Source organism: Aphelocoma coerulescens, chromosome 4, assembly GCF_041296385.1.
Source record: "Aphelocoma coerulescens isolate FSJ_1873_10779 chromosome 4, UR_Acoe_1.0, whole genome shotgun sequence".
Taxonomy (NCBI): Eukaryota; Metazoa; Chordata; class Aves; order Passeriformes; family Corvidae; genus Aphelocoma; species Aphelocoma coerulescens.
The window spans coordinates 77,171,462-77,190,059 of record NC_091017.1 but is presented as its reverse complement, the minus strand read 5'-3'; positions in this window follow the sequence as shown (position 1 = coordinate 77,190,059).

The following is an 18,598-nucleotide window of genomic DNA, read 5'->3' as shown; positions in this document are numbered from 1 at the left end:
TCCCTCTGTCACAGCCTGAGAGGAATTTCACCTCTCACTTTCTCCATCAATAACAAGAGGCCACTTTTGAATCCTTCATGGTCATCACCTGACATAAACCCAGCCATGGCAACCCAAAAACCCAAATCCCAGCAGATGCCAGAGCCCCAACTTTTCTCCACTTGCTTCAGCAGGTCTGGCTCCTGCAAGGTGTTACTCTGTGTTTGAGGAATTGGGGGGTTTTAAGCCCAATTTTTTTCACAGCTGTGCTTTCAGAGCACAGGATTCTGTCCTGCTTTCCCAGATGGCATTTGGGATAAATAGTTTGGGACCAGGGTAGAAGATGCTCCCACAGTACTTAGTCCATCTCAGAAATACTGGAAAAGGTGTGTTTTGTCTGCTGAAGTGAAAATGTGAAAATCTTCACTTTTTTGCCCGATTTTATTCTTAAATCTGAGCACTTTTCCTTGGGTTTGAACTAATATTTTCATTCATTTCCACATTGCTTCTGCATCTGTGGCTCCAAAAGGAATTTAGGCAAAAGCACCACTTTGATATCAGCCTAAACTCTCTCCCCTGATGCCTCAAACACGATGCTTCACACACAGCCTCTGACTGAGAAATCCCTAAATCACTGCTTGCCAACAGTCAGAGCAGAGGATAACGGGGAACTGCTGCTTCCTTACTTTCCCCACAGATTTAATCCGTGGCTGGAGAGGACAGGTGCCATGTCAGGGACACTTGTGCTATCAGCAGGCTCTTGACTCACATTCCCAGACAGGCATTCCAGTCTGCTCAGAGCAGACAAATGCAATTTTAAAGCACCCAGGGCAGCATTAATTCTGGCAGCTCTGTGCAGTGGCAGTGTCGGGAGCGCAGGAGCTGCTCTGCCTTTGTGGGCTGTAATGGCAGCAGCTCAGAGGTAAAATGGATCAAGTGGAAAACCTCCACAGGATGAAGAGGAAGAGGCCATCTGGCATCCCTGTAGCAGCCCTGCCGTGGCAACCAGCCTGCAAGGAGGTGGAAAGGGGAAAGAGGGAAGGCTTGGGAAGGGCTGAGCTGGCAAAAAAACCTGTTGGGGTGCAGAGGGTTTGGAGGTGGTCAGGAGTCAGGGGAATGACTCCCATGGCAGGGGATGGGAAGGAGATGATCTTAAAGTTCCCTTCCAACCCAAACCATGCTGTGATTCTGTGATAAAGAAGCCACCAAAGCAGAGCCAGGCTGGATCCCACTCCTCATGGGGATGTGGAGGAGGATTTCCCTGCTGTGGCACAGGGAGTGAAGTGGATGGAGGCAAGGGAATAACTGCAGAGGGGTGACAAATGCCTGGGAGATGATCCCCAGTGGGTCTGTGAGGTGGCAGGGGTCCTGGGGGAGATCCAGAGTGGCAGGCACGGGGCTAAGGCAGAGCTGGCAGAGCCTTTGGGAAAGGGGATGTTCCTCCTCACCCCGCTCCTACTGACCCCGCTCCTACTGACCCCGCTCCTGCTCACCCCGCTCCTGCTCACCCCGCTCCTACTGACCCCACTCCTACTCACCCTGCTCCTACTCACCCTGCTCCTACTCACCCCACTCCTACTCACCCCACTCCTACTCACCCTGCTCCTACTCACCCCACTCCTACTCACCCCACTCCTACTCACCCTGCTCCCCACACAGCCACGGCTCCCTGGCTGTAGCAGGAGGCAGGAGACTCCTGCCAGCCCCTGTCCCTTTTATACTGGTGCCAAACCAAGACTGTCTTCCTTTCTTTGTGCTTTGCTTATGTCAGGAGGGCTAAAAATGCTGTGAAGCATCGAGGAAGGTGCCCACAGTGCTGCTGCCAAGCAGAGCCTCTGCAGCCCTGGCACTTCTGCTGAGCACAGGGTTGGATTTGCAGGGGGACTGGGGGGAGATAAGAGGTTTTCCCTTATCAGTGGTCAGGTTTTGGCAGGGCAGCGTGGCTGGCTCACGTCCATGCCCCCTGCCTGGGGAGGGCAGCTGCCTAAGCAGCCAGTTTGGGTATTTCTGCAGGGTTCCTCCTGCCTTGGTTTCATTTCTGGGCATCTTTCACTGTGTTCCTACAGTGATTTGAGATTCACCATCCTGGCTTTGCCCTGGTAGGGATTTGGGGAAAGCCCTAAGCTGGTGTGATTGTCCTTTCTCCCTCTCATTAGCACTGCTTGGAAAGATCTCAATGTCTTGTGAGATGCTCATGGAGCAACTCACCTTTGCAATCCTCTCCCTGAACTCATTGCACCCCTGATTTCCCCAGTCTTCCACAGAATTCTCAGTGCCGTCTGGGAATTTGCAATCCTTGCATCTGCAGGATTGGAAGGGAAACTCCTTATTCTGGTTTTTGACAGCTCAGTCTGCTTTGAAAGCCCTGCACATCAGGATTAAGAGCATGGTCTCATAGAGGTGACCAAAAATTTGCACCATGGATGTTGGAATATTGTTCTTTATTATTATCCATGTTCCACTAAGTGGCATCATATCCCTTGTTTCTGTTCCCTCGTCTTAACTCTGTCTCCAAATATTGAGAATTTTCTTTATCAAGCAGACAGGAAATAATAAGGGAGGAAAAATGTTTGCCAACTGAAGGGAAATGTATTTTTGGAAGTATTTATTTCCCAGTTTCTGGCTGAAAAAAGGAGAAAAATTTGCTTTGGAATAAAGAGCAACATTTCATTTAAACTCCCCCCAGGATTGCTGCCTTTGCCTGGGGTTTGGAACGCACAGGCTCCTGATCCTTCAGGTTCTCCTCAACCCCTCCCACTGCAGGGTTGGCTGTGTTCTGGATTTAGCAGCCACTGTGTCATTCAGGTCCCTGCACTGAGACCTTTCTAATTTGCAGAAAATGGTTTCAAAATGAAATTTTCACAGTGAGTGGGTTTTGGCAGCGGGAGGCTGGCAGAGGGAGAGCTCAGGCCTTCGGGGAGAGGGAATGAGATTCCACAGCTCCAAGATGTTTCCAGTTATGTGTGGCCACTGATGGGTTTGGTTTGAAATTGGTGACCCTGTGCTGGTCTCTGCCCAGTCCAGAGATCCACGGAGACACTGCAGGAGGTTCTTGTCAGGCATCACCCCCGGGCTGATGGGGTTGGTCTTGGAGCCAAGGGCAAGAGGAAAGGAAAAGAGGAAACAGCTTCAAATCGCACCAGGAGAGGGTTTGGTTGGATATTTGGAAAAATTTCTTCACAGAAAGGGTTGTCCAGCCCTGGCACAGCTGCCCAGGGCAGTGGTGGAGTCCCCATGCCTGGAGGGATTTAAAAGCTGGGTGGATGTGGCACTTGGGGTCAGGGGTCAGTGGTGGCCTGGGCAGTGCTGGGGGAGTGGTTGGACTGGATGATTTTAGAGGGTTTTTCCAGCTTAAACAACTCTGTGATTCCATGATTTGGTTATCCATGCTCACCAAAGAACCAGCTGAGGATGAATTTTGGTACATGGGAAGTTGTCTCTGTCCTTGCTGAGCAGCTCTTTTACCAGGTGACTAAAAGAGGAGAGATTTAGATTAGAAATTAGATAGAAATCCTTCCCTGTGAGGGTGGGGAGGCCCTGGCACAGGTTGCCCAGAGAAGCTGTGGCTGCCCCTGGATCCCTGGAAGTGTCCAAGGCCAGGCTGGATGGGGCTTGGAACAACTTGAGGTAGTGGGAGGTGTCCCTGCCCATGGCAGGGGATGGAATGGGATAATCTTTAAGGTGCCCTTCCAACCCAAACCATTCCATGATTCCATGGTGTCTGAAGGGTGAATTAAAGCTTTTGCAATTGAAATTGAAGGAAAAACCCACGAGACTGACCAAGGAATTCACCAAAAAAAAGTGATGAGCCAACATGAGCTGCTCAGGTTGGGCGGCTCTATTGACCATCCAAGAGAGGCAAAGGGGGTTTGGAATGTGCAAGGAGGGTTTAAAACAGAGGGTTGTATCTGGGGGCTTTCCTCAGCATGCAGCCAGACAGGGAAGTAGCACAGAGTTCCTTGCTTGGGGATCCAGCAGCTCGTAGAGGATGAACCAGGAGCTTGGAGATGGAGGTGGGACCAAAGGTGAGACAGGAGGGGGCACAGAGGCTTTAGATGACAGAAGCCAGTCCCTTCTTCCTTCCTCTCATGGTGGGAACAATGCAGAGGGTCAGGATACAGAAAGCCTTGACCTGACCACTGCGAGGAGCTAAAAATCCTCGTGCAGAGAGGTGTTTTGGAAGTTCAGTGAAGGCAAATTTGCATCAGAGGAGCCCAGATGAGAGGCTGTGGCAGCGACCTTGTGCAGAAGAAGGGCCTCGATGAGCTGCTGTGCTGCGTGGGAGGGCAGTGCCTTGAAATTCCAGGGGTGATGATGAAGGCTCCAGGGATGGAAGAAAACCTGCCCACACCAGCAGAGGCTGCTGTGGATCTGATCCTCGTTATCCACAGGAAAGGGAATTTCTACATTCAGGTAGAGCTGTAGGTGGGTCAGGATCAGGCCAGGATAAACAGAGCTGTGCCAAGCCCACCTTGGTTCCAGGGCATGGAATAGGATAAAAATACCCTGTTGGGTTGGATATCCCCATCCCTGAGCCACAGCTTTGCTCATCCTGCAGAGCAAGGAGGAATTTCAGACAGACAACCTCTGCAGAGCCATGAAAACCTTGGGATTCCAGGTGTCTCCAAGAGGAACCAGCTGTGGGCTCCTAACCAAGGCTCCCGTGGATCGTGGTCCTGCAGCCTCCACATGCACAGTCATTTTCATTGTAATCTTTTCTTTTGCTTTTGCAACCTTCCAAACTCAGGGAATCTCTTGGCTTAAAAGCTGGGAGCTGGATTTTGGGTCTTTTTTTATATAAAGAGCTCAGCAGGAATCCAGAATTTAAGAGACGAGAGAGAATTGCTCACCCTTCAGATATTGGCAGCAAGCCACTTTTCCAGTGTATTTCCTTGGAAAGAGAGCACGAATACATGGAAATAAATCAAAACTGGTGCTTTTAAACCCTTCAGATAAGCACCTTCACCTAAAGTAGGTGTGGGATGGCTTTTCAAGCCAGCAGCCTTCCTCACCTGGTAGATCCAAGCCCAGAGCAGGCAGGGAAATCCAGAGCTGGAAAACCAGCCCTGGGCTGTGCTTGAATGACTGATTCTATGAAAATGTGCACTTTTTGTGAGTCAGGGTCACCTCGTTGTGCTGTTTGTACCACACATGCCAGGCTGGGGTCAGGGTCTGAGGGATGCTGCTCATGTTTGTGTTTCCAGCAATTCCAGCTGGGGAAGGATTTGTGTCCTGGAGCTGTATTTGGAAGCATGAAATGTAAAAAAAACCAACAACAGCAAGAAAAATAGGGACGAGTAAGTGATGCTTCACCATGTGTTAATTTGGAGGTCTGGGGAACGCTGTATTTTAAAGGTTTTTTTTTTTTATAGTGTTCATAAAGATAAGAAAGTAGCAGACAAGAAAAAAGAAGCTGAAAACTGGGATTTCTGCTTTCCCACCTGAGGCTGTAAGGTCATATTGGATCACAGACTCATGGAATGGGTTGGGTTGGAAGGGACCTTAAAGAGCTCTAATTCCACCCACCTTCCACCAACCCAGGGTGCTCCAAGCCCCATCCAACCTGGCCTTGGACACTTCCAGGGATCCAGGGGCAGCCACAGCTTCTCTGGGCACCCTGTGCCAGGGCCTCAGCACCCTCCCAGGGAACAATTCCTTCCCAATATCCCATCTATCCCTGCCTTCTGGCAGTGGGAAGCCATTCCCTGTGTCCTGTCACTTCATCCCTTGTCCCAAGTCCCCCTCCAGCTCTCCTGGAGCCCTTTTAGGCCCTGGAAGGCCACAGTAAAGTCCCCCCAGAGACAAATCACAGAGGTTTGGCCACTCCCAACCAAACGTGGGCTCCAGCGGGTCCAGCTCACCCCTCTTCACCAGGAACTGCTGTTGTGCCAAGAACTTAAAGAACAACAGAGGAAATAACACATCAGACACCTCTGTCACCAGGTTGCCTCATCTTATGCATCACTGTCTTTGATGACCTTTTTTGAAGAGCTTTCTCTTAATGAACAGTTATTTTTTTGCCAGCCGAGGAGGGACACAGTGCTTCTGACACTTCCCTTCAGTCACCATTTCCTTTGTTTGTCTTTGCTTTGTTTTGCCATTTCTTTCAGGTGAATTCTTGAACCAGAAATGAATCAACTTTTTTTTTTTTTTTTTTTTTTATTTTTTAAATTTTGATCAAAAGCACGAAATGTCCTGCAGAGACCGGGCACATTCTGCTTTCTGAACTCAGTGTTGGCACCACACAATGACGAGGATGTGTTTGACGAGCTCCTAATGACGCTGCAAAGAGCTGTCCCCTGCTCCTGGCTCCAGAGTGACACTGGAGGCTTTGAAGCCTGGACAAGTATTTAATTGACATCACTGAGCTGGCCCGGTGTCACCGTGCTGGAGCTGTCAGAACAAAGTGAAGGAACAATGGAAGTGACCTTTTTGTTTAGAGGATGTTGGAGTAGTGGGAAGAACAGCCAAGAATTGGAGAAAATGGGATTCCTGGGGCTTTTCCATGATTTTCTGCCCCTGTGGCATGAAGTATAGAAGGGATTCTAAAGATCACCTTGTGGGCAGGGACACCTCCCACTAGCCCAGGCTGCTCCAAGCCCTGTCCAACCTGGCCTTGGACACTTCCAGGGATCCAGGGGCAGCCACAGCTTCTCTGGGCACCCTCTGCCAGGGCCTCACCACCCTCACAGGGAGGAATTCCTTCCTAATTTCTAATCTAAACATCTAATATCTAATTTAATTTAAAGCCATTAACGTCTTCATACGCTGTATCCCAAAAGAAATGAGATGTGCTGGATATCCAGTAAGGCTCTTAGTGCTGGGAAAATTTCCAAATGCAATTTTTGGGGTGAAGGTGGGAAAAAAGTGTTGGCCAAACCTTCAATTCCTCGACGTGTGTTTGCCAAAGGCAAAGAGTCCACGGGATCTGTGTGGATCCCACAGCAGGTTCCCAGACATGGAGCTGGGCTGTGACCACCACCAGCAGAAGAGGCCACACGGTGCCACCAGGAGTGTGACGACAAAGGCACCTCCCAGCTTGCACTGGCCATGTCACTGTGTTTTGTCTGCTGGTTTTACACTGGTTCCTGTCTCCTTTTCATCCTCCCTGGCTCAGAGCTGCCAGGACAGGCTGTCAGCACAGAAATGTGCTGCTGTTTCTTTTTACACATCCCTGCTTCGCAAGGATGGAGTGTGTGGGAAGAACAAATGATCTGTCCTTGCAGATTGGAAAGGAGGGAAGAAATAAACAGGATTTCAAGGCAAGATTGGGCTTGAAAACAGCAAGCCTGGATTTTAAACCATGATTGGGCTCAGAGGTGACTTTACAAGGAAAATGGGCAGTTTTGGTCCACAGAACAACCAGGAAAAGAGAAAGCCAGGCAGGAGAGAGCTCTAAGAGAATAGCCAGGCCTTCTGCAAGGGTCGAGAGGAAGGATCCTCTTCCACAGGAGCTTGGCCATCAGCACAGCAGGCACTGGCTGTGCTTGGACTGTAAGCATGGAATCATCACGGAATCATGGAATGGTTTGGGTTGGAAGGGACCTTAAAGCTGCCACGGGCAGGGACACCTTCCACCAGCCCAGGCTGCTCCAAGCCCCGTCCAGCCTCGCCTTGGACACTTCCAGGGATCCAGGGGCAGTCACAGCTTCTCTGGGCACCCTGTGCCAGGGCCTCCCCATCCTCACAGGGAAGAATTCCCTCCCAATATCCCATCTACCCCTTCCCTCTGGCAGTGGGAAGCCATTCCCCCTTGTCCTGTCACTCCAGGCCCTTGTCCAAAGAAGAATTTCTTTCTAACATCTAATGCTGGGTCATGCAGGATTTGTGGGCACCCATGGATGCTGTTTTCTAAGGGTTTTGCCCCCTTTAGAGGGACTGTGTGAGTACTGGGTAATTCAAAGGTCTGATTCCAGCTGGCATCAGCTGTGGATCCAATGTTCTCACCCCAGGACTATTTTATTGGATTGATTATCCTTGCTGGTGTAACCAGCAGCTCTGTAATCACAACTCTTATTCTTCATGGATCTCCACAGACCCATTAAACCCCATTGTAATCTGTAGGATCCCTGGAGGATGAGAAAATTAATAGCAGTGCCTGTGCATCGCAATTACCACCAGGCAAAACTCGGACATTCCCTTCTGCTGGAAAGTTCAATTCTCTGGAAAACAGCGATTCAGAACTACCAAATCTTCAGAAAACAGCAACACTGAAATAAAACACCAGAAAACCTTTCCTCAGCTATTTCAAAAGCTGCACGTTGGGCTGCTCTAAGGGAGACCAGACTCTTTCTCTTTTAATTTACTCTCTGCGTTGTATTAAAAAACCCCACCACAACCAGCTGCTGCTCTAATTAACATCGAGCGAAAACAGCTTCTTTAAGCATCTAATTCAAAATGTCAAACAACTCCCAGCAGCGAGACACACCTCAAACAAGCAGATAAGATGTTTCATTAGAGCAGGAGCTGCTTGCAATATTGTGAAAAACTGATAGCAGGCGAAAAGAAGAGCAGAAAATGGAGGAGCTGGAGTGCGAGGCAGGCAGGAGAAATCCCAGGTGAAGCTGGCACCCAGCTGTTGTCCCAGGCAGATCATTAAGTGCATTTTTTTTTCCTCTTTTTATTCTGCTTTTTTTTTCCTGGGAAATTGATTGATTTCCAAGAGAAATTTTCAGTCCTGCCAAAACTTCTCTTTCCTGAGAAGCTGCAGACCTGATAAAACCTGCAGCACCCCCGGAACCTCTGCTGTGAGGTTCATGCACACCCCCAGGAGATCAGAAAATCCATTTTCTTCCCATTTTACAGGCAAAGAAACAGCCCAGGTGTGATCAAGGCCCTTCCTCAGGGGGTTGGAGCTACAGGCTGGTCTTTAAGGTCCCTTCCAAGCCAAACCATTCCATGATTCTGTGATTAATCCATGTTTAATCACTGGCTTGTAGGAACTGCAGCTCCTCCTGTGCTTTGTAAATACCCAGAGGACACCCCCTACTTGGAAAAAAATCTCAGCTTAAGTTCATAAAATCATTGTCAGGGATGAAAACGAGTGCAATAAATGTAGGAAAAGGGAAGAAATAGGAAGAAATTCCTGACTGTGAGGGTGGTGAGGCCCTGGCACAGCTTTCCCAGAGAAGCTGTGGCTGCCCCTGGATCCCTGGAAGTGTCCAAGGCCAGGTTGGATGGGGCTTGGGGCAACCTGGGCTAGTGGGAGGTGTCCCTGCCCATGGCAGGGGGTGGGACTGGATGGGATTTCAGTTCCCTTCCAACCCAAACCATTCTGGGATTCTATAAATAAATGTATAAATGTATAAATGTATAAATGTATAAATGTATAAATGTATAAATGTATAAATGTATAAATGTATAAATGTATAAATGTATAAATGTATAAATGTTGTCTGTGGACAAGAAAATGAGTGGAGACTCCAAGTTATTCCTGAATTAGGCACATCACTGATCTCCAAGCCTTGCATGCAGTCCTTGAGGGGAGAACCAGGGTGTCAAACTTGTGGAATATAACTTGTGAAATACAGAATTACAGATTTGTTTAGGTTGGAAAAACCCTTTAGGACCATCCCATCCAACCATTCCCCCAGCACTGCCAAGGCCACCGCTGACCCCTGTCCCCAAATGCCACATCCACACAGAATTTAAACCCTTCCAGGGATTTTTTTGCTCAGCTGGACCTGAACTTCTGCTCTGCTTCTGACCCTTGGTGTCCAGTGATGGCTCCAGCCACCAGCTGTGGCCGTGGGTTGAGTTGGGAGAGCGAGTGTGGACCTTTGGTAGGGGTCAGAAGCTCTCCCACAGCCTGACCCCCCCCTTGAGGCTTTCTGACAGAGAATTTTTAGAGGGATTCCTGCTCTACTCCAGCCTGGGATCGTTTGTAGCTGCTTGTGCAGGGCGTGTGGGCAGCAAGGGTCAGAGAGGGGTTGGCACCACAGATGGGGTGGAAAGAAAGGTAGGATGAAGCTTCACAGACGTGTCTGACTTGGCTGGAAGTTGTGGGAGAAGCTGGGAAGGCTTTTGGAGAGCTCTCCCTGTGGGAGGTGAAGAGTTTTCCTCCCTCCCTCTCTCAGGTGGTGTTTTTACAGCTCCCCCAGGTCTGACACACATTATCCTGAGCTGGACTGGACCCCCCAGGATCCAGCCCAGCTCCTGGCCCTGCACAGACACCCCAACAATCCCACCCTGGGCATCCCTGGCAGTGCTGCCCAAACACTCCTGGAGCTCTGGCAGCCTCAGGGCCGTGCCCATTCCCTGGGGAGCCTGGGCAGTGCCCAGCACCCTCTGGGGGAAGAGCCTTTCCCTGATACCCGACCTAAACCTCCCCTGACCCAGCTCCAGCCATCCCCTTGGGTTCTGTCCCTCACAGAGTGCAGGGATTGGAGTTTGCTGTAGGATGCTCATCCCACAGTGCTGTGGGATCGTTGTCACCCTGGGTGGGCTCTGTGTCCCTCTGCTGAGTCAGCAGTGGCCACAAGTCATCCTGAAGCCACTGCAGTCCATCTCCATCCTCATCTCGGCTCCCTGCTTATCCCATGGGACTGTCAGGGACACGGGGACAGCAGGGAGCACACGGCACATAAAGAGAGGGCAGTTGTGCTGCTGCTCCGAGTGAAACCGAGTCTCCTCATATTGTTTGAGTAACAAACAGAGGAAATATCTGTAATCTCTCTTCCCTGCCACTCCTAGGGAGCTATCTCGTGGCCTTTCCTGTGGAGTCCTCTGCTCTGGTTCTGCCTGTGGGAACTGCTTCCCAAACGGATTATTCAAGCTTGGAGCAGTTCTTCTCAGGGTTTTTTTTTTTTCACAGAGTTCCCCTTTTGCACATCTGTCTTTCCTGGCAGGAGGCAAAGTGGAGGGATCTCCAGTTTCTGTCTGAGCTGTGAGCTGGGATGCTCTGGCAGCTCCTCTCCTGCCAAAGCTCAGCCTGTGCAGTGCCACCACTTCTTGATGCTCTGATAATTGCTGACCCTTCCGAGCCAGAAGGTCCCCCCTGAGTCTCCTTTTCTCCAGGCTGAGCCCCTTTCCCAGCTCCTTCCCCAGCTCTGTTCCTAAAGGGACCTCAGGTCGTGCCATGGTCACTGAGCTTTGGAGGATCCTCACTCCTCTCAATGAAAGCTCCTAATTAAATCCCTGCCAATTAAATCCCTGCCTATATTCTCCTCTTCAGTAGATTCCCTGCTGTGTCTGTGCTCCCTCCTGCTCCCTCACAAACAAGCCTTCATCCCAGTTGGCACAGATCTGCTTCTCTGTATGATTTTGGGGGGAAAAAAAAGTCCTTTCTGAGTCTTGGGTATTTAGGATGGCCCATGGCCATCTATGCTGGGAGCCTGGATGCCTTGCAGCCTTTCCCACACACCTGGATGCCAGGCACAATGGAAGAGAGGCAGGACTTGTTTCAACTCCCCAAATCCCCCAATTTGGCTGAAAACTTCGATTTTTCCTTTCCTGCTCACCCTTGCACCACTCCAGCATCTCTTTCCTCCAAGAACAACAGTTTGGGTTCAGCCTCTTATCAAAATAAATCTTACCAGAACTACTCAGGATGCTGCAGTTGTGGTCTCACAGTGGCATCAAAGATTCCTGACCAGCCCTGGAGCATCCCCCATCCCAGGATGACACTTTTTGCCTCAGTTTCTTAAAGATAAATATCCCCCATCTCTGTATTTTCTCCTCTTCCACCATTTCCAAACTGTAATTTCCCCCTTTTAATCTAAGTTTTTGTTTGATCCCCTCAGCACACGCTCTCATACCTTATTAAATTCAAATTCCACCCTTTTTAGCTCTCAGGTATTTTGTCTTTTATGATAATTTCCACTTCTTTCCTCTGCAGGATCTTTATCTTCCCACCCACAGCAATCATCAGCTTCCTGCTCTTCCTTCAGTCCCAACTATTAGTGAAAAAATATATTTTTAAAGAAAGATGCCCAAAGTTTCACATCTCAACTCCATCAGGAACTTAATTCTCATCCATTTCTTCCCCTCCTGTCAAAACCTGGTGTTGTCCACCCCCTGGGGCCCCCTTGTCTTCACAGATTCCCAACAAATGCTCTTTTCTTGGGACATTACTGGATAAATAAGGTGCCAGGCATGATGCCAGCAAATAGATCAGCGAGGCTCTCAGACAGGAGACCTCTCATAATTCACTTTTCTAGGAAAACTCTGGTTTTTGGCAATAAATCAGGGAAGGAGGCAAGGGAGAAAAGGCACTGAGGCAGCTCCTGCTGTCAGGAACGATTGTCTTGAGCTGCAGCTGATTTCCTACCCCGACAACTGGGGTTCATCCCACCTGGATTTTGATGTCCCAGGTGCAAGATCCCCTTTGAATCCCTCGTGCTCAGGAGGAGGAGCAGGTGCAGGGCTGTCCCCTCTGTGCCTCTTGCTGATTTTATGGATGTGATGCCACAGGTTTGTGTATTCCCTGCAGTGCAACCAAAAAAGCTGCTACTGCTGGAAGAACTGCTCCAGGCTGAGCTCTGGACGGCTCCTTGGCATGGGAACACTTTAAACATGGCTTAACAATGGGAAAAAACTCAATCCCCAAACTGTGTGTTGGCAGGACATGAGATGGGAGATGGGCAGCACGGGGAGTGAGGTGGGGGTGAATCCCACAGGAGCCCCTCTGCTCTGGAGCCAGGCTGGGAGAGCTGGGAATGTTCCCCTGGAGAAGGGAATGCTCCAGGGAGAGCTCAGAGCCCCTTGCAGGGCCTAAAGGGGCTCCAGGAGAGCTGGAGAGGGACTTGGGACAAGGCATGGAGGAACAGGAGGCAGGGAATGGCTTCCCACTGCCAGAGGGCAGGGATGGATGGGATATTGGGAAGAAATTCTAAATAGAATTATAAGATCATGGAATGGTTTGGGTTGGAAGGGACCCCTAAGATCATCTCACTCCATCCCATGCAGGGACACCTCCCACTAGCCCAGGTTGCCCCAAGCCCCGTCCAACCTGGCCTTGGACACTTCCAGGGATCCAGGGGCAGCCACAGCTTCTCTGGGCACCCTGTGCCAGGGCCTCCCCACCCTCACAGGGGGGAATTCCTTCCCAATATCTCATCTAAATCTCTCCTCTTTTATTTGCATCTTGGTGTTACAAAGCCAAATGTTGCTCTTGTCTTTCTAGACCAACTCCAGACTTACACTAAGACCCCTCTAAAAGATAAATTTTCCCACAAGCCACCCCAGAAAGAGAAGAAAATACTAAATGTGCGTGTGTCAGAGGCAAATAAGATGTTCAGTGGGGAATAAACCCATTCATAGGGTCAGAAAGCCCTTGTTAGAGGTGAGGTGAGAGTTAGGAAAGAATTGCTGAATTTTTCAGAGCACTGAATTTTCTTTAATTGCGATTTTCTTCACACTGACCTGTTTGTGACAGTCCCCAGGACGGAAGAACCATCTCTGTTTTTTTTTTTTTTGTACTATAAAATCTTTCAGGCACAAGCTGGGGTTTATTTTGTCACCCCAGGTGGAAATGATGGAGACATGACCATGAATTTATATTTGCTATTTCCTTGGATACTTTCCTTCTGGAACTGGGCATTAATGAAGCCCACTCCCAGGCAGAATTGTCTCACCAGCCTCATTTGTGTGCTGTGAGATGAGGGAGTGAATTTGGCTGGCTGTCAGTTCATTAGCAGGCCACTGATGAATTTGTGCCACTCTCTGCAGGGTGTTCTCACCCTCCTGGGCACCTGCTGAACACTGGGGGTGGAGGACACAGAGTTCTGTGACATCTGTGATGCAGAACAAGGGGCCCCTGGGATCTGTGACCCCCTCCAAGGCTGAGCACTGGTGCTACTCCCTGATATCCCCTAAATTAAATTATCCTCTAAATTAAAATAAGAAAATCCAGGGCAGGGTGCTCCCATGGCCACCATGTTGTGCACACCCCCAAATTTTAATCATTCAGGCTGAACACTTGCAAGAAAATCACACTTTTTGTTAATATTTTTCTGTGAACAAATGATAAAGAATTCCAGCAAGTGCAGCTTGAGGTTCTCCCTTTCCTGTGAGGTCCTGCAACCCCATCTGCCCCAGGGGCTGGAATCCTTCAGGATGGAGAAATAAATGGAAGGATTTTCCCCAATCTCCCCCATCCCTTGCATAATCCTTTCACCCTTCTGGGGTGCCAAAGCCAGCTCAGCCCAGGGGTCAGGGTGGGTTTCACTGAAAACAGGCAGCATCTCCCAGGGTTTGGCAGTGCAAGGCTGCTGTCAGCAGGAGATGCAAGGCAGAGGTGGCTTTGGGGAAGATCCCTTCTGCTGCACGTTTTGGGGACTGAAAACCCTTTTCTGGGCAGGGGTGCATCTGCTGAGGGATGAGTGAAGAGAAAACACATGGCAGGGGAAGGAAGTGTGAGCACATTCTCTGGATGTACAGAGAACAATCTGAGCTCAGGTATGAAAATAAGCAAATAACTGTTTGTGGGTTTTTAACCAACTCTTAATTCTTCAAATCCTTCCGCTCAACAAACATCTTTTTGTCTTGTTCTCCCTCCTTTACTTCTAGTCTAGAAGGAAAGAAGCGGAAAAAAATAAATAACAATCATGAGACATTTTGGACTTTGGCAATATTTAGTTATTCAGAGAGGCTGGGAAGTCCCCATCCCTGGAAGTGTCCAAGGCCAGGTTGGACAGAGCTTGGAGAAACCTGGGATAGTGGAAGGTGTCCTTGCCCATGGCAGGGGATGGAACTGGGTGGGCTTTAAGGTCATTCCAACCCACACCATTCCAGGCTTCTGTGACTTCCATGACATCTGTAGAGTGGTCCAACTATTCCTGGGAACTCCCAGTGGCAGCATGAGAAGGTGCCTGAGAAGATTTATCAAAGGGAATGGGAGAAATTTCTTCAGTTTTGGTGTTCTACAGAGCCTCCCACGATGTCGTGCAGAAAATTGGCCTCAGGGATCTCAGAAAAGCCCCTGAAACACAAACTCATGGCTTAAACGTGTTTATTTCCACACCATCAATCCAGAAAATCATCAGGTGAGCCATGTTTGGACGGTGGGGAATGCTGCCTGGGAAGAAGTGTCCTGGGTTGCAGTGTATTCCATTACCATCCTCATGAGCAGTGGAAATCAGGTGGGGCAGTGTTTCCTTGCCTCCTCCCCCCAGACTATCTTGCTGTTCATGGCCCGTCATTGTCCTGCCCATGACTCACAGATAACTCCCTCCGGACTATCTTCTGTTAATGAGCCTAATCAACACTTGGCCTCATGACTCATTACCCCATTGTGAGATGCTCCACCCAGAGGGAGGAACCAAGCATCCCATCGTGGATATAATCTGGGACTCTGAACACCAGAGACACTCTTACCACTGGATTTCCAGAGGACAGGAGCTACACAGCCACCACTGGACCCTCTGAGGAAGAGCAGATCCCTTCTACTACAGGATCACCACTTCAGAGGATTGCAGCCACCATTCCACCAGACTGCCACCACCACCCTGCCTAACAGGGACTCAGGTTGTATCTTGACTCTGTCAGTGTTTTCTTTTACTTTCTTTTCCTTTTCTCTAATTTCCATTAAATTGTTATTCTGACTTGGTGCCTCCCACTGGTTTGTTTTCAAACTAGCACAGGAAGGATTTGGGGATTGGCCTGTTGAGTTCTGATTCCCAGTTTGATGCTGTGACCAAAAAAGCTGTCAGGGCTCTCTCTGTGTGCGACATGAGGCAGCTCAGGTCAGGAGGGGGGGTCAGGTTGGTGACTTCAGGTAACTCAACCTCACTTCAAGAAGTGGAGGTCTGAAAATACCATTTTTGGGTACAGCATCGTTTTCTAAAGCAAGGTTCCTCCTGATTCGCCACAGAAATGGCCTTCAAGGCCGTTTTTTCACCCTGTGCAGATGCAGCCCAGATCTCCCTGGAGCTGTGAGTCGTGTTGTATTAACCGGGAGTTACAAATTCCAAGGAAGTGCAGGGTCTATACTTTCATTGTTGCTGCAACATTCATGTTGTGTTGCTAAACAGGACTTTAAAGGAGCCCCAAGGGGACTGAGAGAACCAAACCCTTGGGATTTCAGCACAGGGTGAGTGTGTGCCTTATTCTCACGGGAAAGGTGGCTTCTCTTTAATCCGTTTTGCCCTCTAAGGCAGAGAAAAGAAAACATCTCATGGTGAAGAGAAACATTTGTGCAGGTCTCCCTCTTCTTAGATAATAATCCTCAGCCATTCATGGTTTGTTGTTTACTTTTCTTTCTTCTTTAATTGAAGCCTCGCTGTAAAGGATTAAAAGCAAACTATTCTGTAAAAGGTCCTGAGTAAATCTGTGTGAGCTTTCCCCACTGCTCCAAGCTCTGGGATTTCCTGGTCTGTGCCCTTCTGTACTCTTTGGCTTTAATTAAAATTTGGTCTTTGCTCGTTTGCCTGCATCTGAACCCCTCCACTTCCCTGTGCTCTCTGTCAGGTTTGGAAATGCACCAGCTCTGATGGAAAACCTGCAGAAGGAGCGGGATATGGACAGCAGCATCCCTTGAGGTGTGCCATGCTGGTGGCCTCCCATCAGCTGAACATCGCCCTGTCACCAGCCTTTGCCTCTTTGCTCCCATTCCATGGCTGTCAGCACCTCCCAAAGCACAGGGCCAAGAGAAAATCAGGAAATTAAGCAGAAAGACCGGCAGGGAGGGAGAGGTGAGGGGCAGGGAGGATGTTTCCACACTTGGGTGGAAATATCTGGGGTTTAAACATGGAGAATAAGCCAACAAAAGGGGGGTTATAATGATTCAGAGCTGGCCAGCAACTCCCCATAGTCCAGGGTTATCCTCAGCTGTGACTCGTTGTGGAATCTCATCTTCCTTGTCACCCTCGTGGACAGACTACTGAGTCTTGGGAAGCCCATCTGTCCTGCACAGCCAAGGGCAAGGATAAATAAGGCCACGGTGCCGGGATTTCAGTCAGGAGGCACCTGGAAGTGCTTGTGAGGCCTGCGTTTGTCTCCAAAGCTGCTGCACGGTGGAAGGGCTCATCCCGCTCCGACACGGGGCAGATCCTCCCTGACGGATATCAGGTGCCTCCACTTGGTTCAGATTCACTCTGTATCTAATAAAATCTTGCAGTGAGTTTTAAACTGCTCTGGAGAAGCCAACCCAGGCACCAGAGAGCAGAAAAAGGCAATTTCTGCCGATGGCACGGAAGGGAAGAGCAGCCTTTACCAGACGAGGATGTGCAAGGACAGCCGTGGAGCAGAGCAATTTGGCAGTGATTCCCCCCTGGTTCTCATTATTGGGGTATCAATAACAGGGCTAATGGCCCTCTGGTTCCTGATACAATGTGCAAGGCTGTTTACAGCCTCTGCTGAGAGCCTCTTACTTTTACTCTCGTTGGCAAATCATTGTTTACGTCTCGTGTTTCGAAATGCAGCTGGGTTCCAGCCTTTCCTCACCCACCGGCGGAGCCGAGCGGATCCGTGCCCCATGTGCTGCTCTTTAGCAACACAAACAGCACAGCCAGATTCCACTTAGCGGGGTTTGCTCACTGCCCAAACATGCAGGGCTTGGCTCCGAGCGCGCCGGCTCCTTCCCACCGGCTCCCCAGGCGCCGTGGGAGAGGCACGGGAGGGATAAAGGGTGGCTGAGCACCTCTGGGATATCCTGGAACAAGGGTGGCCTTGATTCTCGTGTCAAGGTCAGGGACGTGCTGTGGTTCATCTTCTTGGCGTGGCCAGATCCCTTTTCGTCCCGCCTTTTTTTAGGGCTGGCTTGACAGCTGGGCTTGATGAGCTTGGAGGTCTTTTCCAACCGAAACGATTCTACAGAATCATCGAATGATTGAGGTTGGAAAAGACCTCCAAGGTCATCAAGTCCAACCTTTGACTGACCAACTTGACCGTGTCAACTTTGTCACCCAGCCCAGAGCACTGAGTGCCACATCCAGTTGTTCCTTGGACACCTGCAGTCATGAGGACTCCATCACCTCCCTGGGCAGCTCCAATGCCTGACCACCCTTTCCGTGAGGAGATTCCTCCTGATATCCAACCTGAGCCTCCCCCGGCACAGCTTGAGGCCATCTCCTCTTGTCCTGTGCAAGCACTCTCATCCCTCTTTGTGGGTTTGTTTTCAGCCATGGGAAGAAGGGACACAGCATCCAAAAAGACAAAGAATTGTAGCAGAAGCAGTTGAGTGATGGGTAAATGCTGAATTTCAGCCACGTGGGCAATAAGATATTATTCAGTGAGAAGGTTTGAGAAAGAGTGGCTGAAACTGTGCTTTGAGCAGAAGGAAAGAGAAGGAAAAGAAGAAATTTAGAAGAAGGAAGGGCAGAGCACTAAGTCAGCCCAAAGCTCGTCAGTTCATCCTGTAGAAGTAGGACATTTGAGGTCACAGAATCACAGGATGGTTTTGGTTGGAAAAGTCCTTAAAGACCATCTCATTCCAACCTCTTGCCATGGGCAGGGACACCTTCCACTATCCCAGGTTGTCTGGTGGTCAAACAGACAAAAAAATTTCAGGAGAACCGGAAACGCTGGCCACTCTGGCACCACTGTAAGCCCTTAAATCTAAAGAAGAGAAAGATCAGCCCCATGTTTCCAGTAACCCCCTCAATGCTCAGGGGAGACCTCATTCACCAAATTTGCTCAAAGGGATTTCTACTCCTGTTCTAGACCATCTCAGGAGCTGCTT